We start from the raw sequence: 7,656 nt of genomic DNA, 5'->3' as shown, positions 1-7,656 counted from the left end.
CCCAAGTGATGTGCAATACAGGAATCTCAACTAAAGCATCCAAGATGGCCACCAGCCTCTGCTTTAAAAACTTCAGTGAAGCAGTGTCCTCAACCTCCTGAGAGAGTCTGTTACACTGTCGACTTACTGCCATAAAGTAATTCTTGATGTTTAGCCGGAATCTCCTTTCATCTGGACTTGTTAAGCTTGTGGTTTTCTAAGGCCTCTACAACATTATCACATGTACTGCCAGCAAGCCAGGTGTCCCCCATTTTATATTGGTGCATCTTGGTTATATTGGTTATTCCTTCCCTATATGTCCTCTCCCATCCCTCCTTTAGCTTTGAGAGTACTTAATTGCACTTGGACTATCTGCAACAAGAACTCCATCCTTGTGAGACTGAGATTCATAGTTTCTCCACATTTTGAAGGTGTAATTTGCACAGCAGAAGCTTTTCATTCTGCCATTTCTGATCACAATAAGACTTGCCCCTCCTTTATCTCTTTTGTGTCACCCAAGGCCCCCTTAAAAGAGTTAAACATATCCCATTACTGCAACATTGGATAGATATGTCAATATCTGTTTTTTCAGCTTTCTAATATGGCATGCAGTTCTCCACATTTCTGCACCAATTTACATTTTGTTAAAAAAACTCTTGTGAAATTTCATCAGCGTCTTAGTGCAAATTTCTCATCATAAGCACACATTTGCCAGTGGTTTAATCTAACAAACAGAATTGTCCCAATGCATAGGCACTGATTCTAAGGGGCCAAGGCAGATTCAGTTTCCTACAATTTTCAGAGGGCATTTGGCTCCACCCCTGGCTACTCAGGATGTTGTGCACACAATGTCAGGTTGTTGTGGGATGCTGTGTCACCCCCTGCCATTCCTCTGGGGAAGCTGGCACCTCTACCCTAATAGAATGCATATTGATATGTTTGCATGCTGCTTGCATAAATATATTCATTTTATGCACATTTTCTGCTGATATATGCCTTGTTGCAAATGTTTAATTGGAGAAGTGTGGTGTAAAATTTGGAGGGATGGATATTTCAAAAGACGGATCTGTTTTGGTTCTTGTATTGTTTCAGAAAGTGCAAAATTGGTTCAATGTTATTTTATTTGTTGGTTGGTTGGTTGGTTGGTTTATGTTTGTATACTGCTCTTCATCATTCATTTTTGATGTTTGTGTTGGTACCATCGCCACATATTCCCCAGTAAAGTTGGGGCCAACAATCTCCAACCCCCCCCCCCCCATTTTCCTCCAGGTTTTTCACACTGTTGTAGAAATCAAATGCTGACATATACGTGATATGCCCAATTTATTCCCTAGAAAAAAGGGGAGTTATTTCAAGTTTCTTTTCTTCCAGGACTTGGATCATCTGTACACAATCACATTACCAGTTGCAGCCACGTTCATTGCAAGCAGAGATTTGAAGACCTCTATATGGTGGCAAAAAGGGGGGCATTTTTATAGGTTTGGGGAGGCAGCAGTGCATCCTTTGACCACCACACACTCCCCCATAATTTTGCCGGGGCTCATAACAGTTGGTCTCTTGGCATTGCCCTCCTGCTATATCACACTCCACTGCAGTAAATACCAAGGAGAATCCTGTAGAAAAGAAAAGAAAAAGTGGTAGACAAATTCTGAGGAGGCATTTGCCTTAAAACACAAAGACCAATCCATGGATGGAGATGGGGTCATGCTGGCCCCCAGTCACTTTCTGCATGCTGCCTCACCTGCTCAGTCTGTGACCTCCCCCGTTTTGAGTGACAGATATCTCTAGTGACTTGGTATTCACATTCCATGGAATAGGAGTGAAACGTCAGGTTCATTTGAGGATCCTGATCATTCTAAATCATTTGAGGAAATAGTAGCACATTCCAAGCAAAGAGAAGTTTATGCTTCAAGGGGTGTGTGTGTGTGTAGTAAATAAGTCCAGGGGTATTTGTGCTAGGCATTTCCAAGTTGATTAGTTGGAAAGGAGGGAAAGCAATGGACAGGAAACATTTCCAGGAACTTTGATTCTTTTGCCAGTTCTATGCCTTCCAGCATGGGAAACCCAGCCAGATGCGCGGGCTATAAATAATAAAATTATTATTATTATTATTATTGTTGTTGTTGTTGTTGTTGTTGTTGTTGTTGTTATTATTATTATTTTGAAACTGACTGTGCTCATTCATGCACCAGCTTCGATTATTGTAACACACTTAGTGAAGAGGGTTTGCAACCAGACTGTCGCCTGAAAATATAAGTCAAGTGTTATTTCTGCAGCAGTGATGGTCATTTTGCATCTAGACATAGGCAGGTAAAGGTGAACAATGTAACCCAATTAAACTGCTTAACTTAGCCTGTGTTCCTAGCAGATTAGTGCTAGGTACAACCAAGATCAGTTCATGTAGAATCTTTCCCCACTGCCATTTCCAGATCTTAGCAGCAGCGAGGCTTGGAGTGGTGTTTCAATGGTAACCTGGACATATCACCAAGCCTATGATCTGAGATGCATGTTTTCACTCAAATGCCCAACTTCATGCCAGATGCAATGGCTCATCCAGTCAGGGGTACCAACTTGAATAAAATATGGGGGGGCAGGTAAACCCCACCCCTTATAATCAATCACATCACATGGCACATGTACAACACTTGAATGGCAATGCTCAACATTGCGGGGGCATGGCCTCTTCAAATATTTCATTATGGGAGTCAAAGGGACCTCGGCCCCTAGAACTGGCTCCTATGCATCCAGTTCTAGAATTCCAATATCACTGATACTTTGGAAGATTTGAATTACCAGATAGTTAAAATGTATTGCTGCCCACGGAAAGAGCCAGTTCCTGTCACCCACCTGCAAAACGAATTTCACCTAGTAGTAAAGGTAAGTACCTTTTTAAAATACCTAGTAGTATGACCATTGAATAACAGAATCTCCTGCTAAATGGGAGGGATTGTCCCATTATTTTAACAGGGCATCCAGTGCATGTTTTCTGTCAGGGTTCCTAATGGGCATCACAATGATTCTGAATCACAGGCTGCATAGGCCTGAGGTTCATGGTTTCACTGCGTTTCTCATCTTGCCATTCAAATATTTGAAGCTTTTCATTCTGCCACATCTGCACACAACAATATTTGGGCAAAACTTATCCTATTGTCTCTGTGTCAGGGTGAGGGTTTAGCAGAAACAGAAATCGCACCATTTTGATAGGGACTTTTCCAGACCCTCCAAGTGTCCCTGTTTTCCTGGAACAGTACCGGATTTACCTTTTTCTGATTTGATTCTGGAATGTTCCGCTTTTCCTTAGGACGTCCCTATTATCATTGAAAAAATGTTGGAGGATATAGAGTCATGCAACCCCTGAGCTAAGAAGATAAGTAACTATACAGTGGTACCTCGGGTTACATACGCTTCAAGTTACATACGCTTCAGGTTACACACTCTGCTAACCCAGAAATAGTGCTTCAGATTAAGAACTTTGCTTCAGGATAAGAACAGAAATCGTGCTCAGGCAGTGTGGCAGCAGCAGGAGGCCCCATTAGCTAAAGTGGTGCTTCAGGTTAAGAACAGTTTCAGGTTAAGAACGGACCTCCGGAACAAATTAAGTACTTAACCTGAGGTACCACTGTACAACCTTTAGAAGACATCTGAAGGCAGCCATGTACAGGGAAGTTTTTTTAATGTTTTATTATGTTTTTATATATGTTGGAAGCTGTCCAGAGTGGCTGGGACAACCCAGCCAGATGTGTGGGGTATCATCATCATCATCATCATGGAATAGGATGTCCCTATTTTCATCAGAGAAACGTTGGAAGGCATGCTTTTCTCTGCCAGGATTAGTCTTGGCCTGCAGAGTTCCTTGTCTCAAATAAAGGGGGTCAGCTGAATATTCCAGCCTGAATATTATCTCTGATGATTTCTGAAATGATTTTCTGAAATCTTGGCTATTTCATAAGCCAGCTATACCATAGAAATGTGTGTAATGAAGCCCCAAAACCCTTATTTTGTTAAAAGAAAAGCTGATTTAGGGTGAGGCTGATTTATACCACAGCCATGGTGGTGGAGAAGCTGACTGTTCCTTTCCTGTTCTTGCCACTTCTCCTCTTCTTCATGTTGTTGTTGTTTAGTCGTTTAGTCGTGTCCGACTCTTCGTGACCCCCTGGACCAGAGCACGCCAGGCACTCCTGTTTTCCACTGCCTCCTGCAGTTTGGTCAAACTCATGTTAGTGGCTTCAAGAACACTGTCCAACCATCTTGTCCTCTGTCATCCCCTTCTCCTTGTGCCCTCCATCTTTCCCAACATCAGGGTCTTTTCCAGGGAGTCTTCTCTTCTCATGAGGTGGCCAAAGTCTTGGAGCCTCAGCTTCAGGATCTGTCCTTCCAGTGATCACTCAGGGCTGATTACCTTAAGAATGGATAGGTTTGATCTTCTTGCAGTCCGTGGGACTCCAAGAGTCTCTTCCAGCACCATAATTCAAAAGCATCAATTCTTTGGCGATCAGCCTTCTTTATGGTCCAGCTCTCACTTCCATACATCACTACTGGGAAAACCATGGCTTTAACTACAAGGACCTTTGTTGGCAAGGTGATGTCTCTGCTTTTTAAGATGCCCCAAATCCCCAAGGGTTCCAACAGTTTATGTGAAAGCCAGTGTTTCATGTTGCCAGCCAGTCACAAAATACAACATTTAAACAATATGACTGAAGAATTCAAAATCAACAAATTTTATTGACCAAATTTAGTTAAGCGAACATTTACTGAATTCTGCTACTACTTTGAAAACAAATACAGAGAATTTTATATTTTGATTGCTGCATAGATCACAACTATATGCCAGCTGTCAGATACAGTCAACTGCTGTCTGAAAAAAAGTCCAATTCTGGAGGCTACATAATGCCTGTTGTCAGATGCTTGTCCCTTATGACCAAATCTTCCAATATGAGATGTTTATGTCAAATGTCAGTTAACTAGCAAATGTTAAGAAGATTCTTCCAGATTATTCATAACAGCAATGGAGATTTCTCAGGTTTCTTTGATTCTAGTATTTCCCCCCTAATGCTGCAATATTAGCTACATCTACCTTCATTGCAAGCTGAGATTTGAGCTCCTCTAGATTTTGGGGTTGGCAAAGCCGCCCCACAATTTGTTGCTATTGAGAGCCCTGAAGTTGATTCAAGCAAATACCTATACAGAATAGGTCTTGCACAAAGACATGGAGCACATATGCTTCAGGTCTATCTTAGTATTTTTCTACTTTGTGGGTAGACAACAGACTATTGTATACATATGACACATTCCTCCATAATAACTAGAGGGCCAATCGCATTCACGTGGTTTGCATTGTCCTTTGGCTCGATAGCAGTGCTTTTCATTCGTAATGGTAGAGAATCCTGTAGAAAGCAACAAATATGACAAATGATTTCTGAGTAGGCATGTTACACATTTGCCAGAAGACATGAAGCCTGGCCCATGAATGGGGACCCATACATGAATTCAGGTGATGTTTCCAATGTCCTGGTGGGTTTTGCCCCAGCTGGTCAGTCCCTGACCTCCTCTGTTTTAAGTGATGAAGATCTACAGTGGCCTGTTACTCACATTCACTTGAATGTTGGGGAGGAGGGGGAGGAGGGAATTTCATATATTTGAGGACCCTGATGGTCCTCAATCAGCAGTGGTGTTAAGCAGCACCTTCTTCCACCAAGAAAACAGAAGTGAATGCTCCAGATATTGGTTTCTCTGTCTCTCTCTCTCTCTCTCTCTCTCTCTGTGTGTGTGTGTGTGTGTGTGTACCTTGCAGAAATGAAGAAAGACTTTGGGTGAATTTGTATGTTCAGGGTTCCAAAGGGTTGGGCCATAATAATAATAATAATAATAATAATAATAATAATAATAATAATAATAATTTATTTATTTATACCCCACCCATCTGGCTGGGTTTCCCCAGCCACTCTGGGCAGCTTCCAACAAAGTATTAAAATACAGTGGTCTGTTAAACATTAAAAGCTTCCCAAAACAGGGCTGCCTTCAGATGTCTCTACTAAAGAATTTGGTCATCTTCCTGCTGTACCAGTCCTATTTATATTTATTTATTTATTTATTTATTTATTATTTTTTACATGTATCTGAATCATCTACCCCCATAAGTCCATCATTCCATGCTGTCAAGGAGCTCTCAATGAGCCATGTCATCCACAGGGCAGGTGCACACAGAGAAAGCACGGGATGCAATTAGTGTTTTATTAGCGGGAAACAACAATACAGCAGTGTCCCTGGTTCGTCGTAACTCAATGAAGGCATTGCTGAAACTAAGCTCTAGGTATGCCTTTTTCCTCTAGCTTCTCACTCTGGATCCCACCAAGCAGGTGAAGGTTGCATTGAGGGGGGTGAGCTCCTTCTTTGCACTCATCTGGCTCATTGCTTCAAGCAGTGGGTCAGAGTAGGAGGAGAGTCAGAGAGTCAGCAGGACTGAGAGAGTCTGTGTGCATGCTGTGACTCTCAGCTTCTAATCCTGTCCTGGAAGACCCTCCTTCTCCTGACCCCCCTTGACTGCTCAAGTCTCCTGCTTGTCCCCTCTGCTGACTCATCCTCAGTGTCCCACCACCAGGCTCTGGGCTCTAAGATGTCATATTTGGAACCCTCCCTGGGGGGCTATTGAGAGGCAGGTTCCCAGCAATCTTTTTCATCCTGCCAGACCCTGACACATGCATATCTTACCTGGATCAGCCAGTAGAAGTATCAGGGAGAGGAACACTGAGAGACTGAAGAAAGTGTTCATGGTGGAACATTTGTTGAAAAATCTGTTGTAGGTGGAAGAGAGGAGCTGGTTTAACCCTTCATCCACATGTGGAACCCTTGAGTGAATCTTTCTCATTGGTTTGGATATTCCCCCACCTACCATTCTGGTTTACAATGAATGGTTGTTGAAAGAGACATACAATATATATACTTTAGATATTGTACTTATTTATACCTACAGTTTCCTGCCAACCTAGCAGTTCGAAAGCATGTCAAAATGCAAGTAGATAAATAGGTACCGCTCTGGCGGGAAGGTAAATGGCGTTTCCGTGCGCTGCTCTGGTTCGCCAGAAGCGGCTTAGTCATGCTGGCCACATGACCCGGAAGCTGTACACTGGCTCTCTTGGCCAATAAAGCGAGATGAGTGCCGCAACTCCAGAGTCGGTCACGACTGGACCTAATGGTCAGGGGTCGCTTTACCTTTATACCTACAGTTACATACCAAAGAAATGGAAAGCCTCTCTCCTTTTGATTTAACTTCCTTCCTTGTGCTCTTCTTCAGCCTTTTAATCTCACTGTTACATGGCATCCCTCTTTGACCAAACTGTTTATATTGATCTGGAGAACCTGCCTGACTGTGGACTTCAAAACCAAAACACGGAACATGACGAACAACTAGATAAACCCACTTTTCTTCAATAATCATTATATGAGATAAGGATCAATGTTCCTTCTTAAGAACCCTGCAACCTACAACTTGGAGGCACTTAAGGAACTTGCTTAAAACATTTTTGTTTCAGCAGTGTATTCAGGCATTTAGCAGTTACATGTGTTTTATCTCATTTTAGGTACACTTGGTTATAATTATCTTTTGAACGTTTATTATGATCTGAAGGATCTTCCAACTGGGCAGTCCCTCTGGATTGTGATCTCACATCAAAAATGAGG

The 7,656-nt window shown here is 42.3% G+C and overlaps 1 long non-coding RNA gene across 1 annotated transcript; it reads right to left on the bottom strand.

The window, feature by feature from the left end:
• Positions 1–4,674: 4,674 nt before the first annotated feature.
• LOC310758979 lies at positions 4,675–7,330 on the bottom strand. The gene is made up of 3 exons (XR_014546146.1): positions 7,211–7,330; positions 6,688–6,770; positions 4,675–5,363 (listed from the first exon to the last, which is right to left on the bottom strand). It is a non-coding gene; the product is annotated as an uncharacterized lncRNA (long non-coding RNA).
• Between the last annotated feature and the right edge of the window lie 326 nt (positions 7,331–7,656).

Source organism: Podarcis filfolensis, assembly GCF_964270895.1.
Source record: "Podarcis filfolensis genome assembly, chromosome: 3".
NCBI classification, from domain to species: Eukaryota; Metazoa; Chordata; class Lepidosauria; order Squamata; family Lacertidae; genus Podarcis; species Podarcis filfolensis.
The sequence above is the reverse complement of the archived record's forward strand: the minus strand, read 5'-3'. Positions and strand labels throughout refer to the sequence as shown.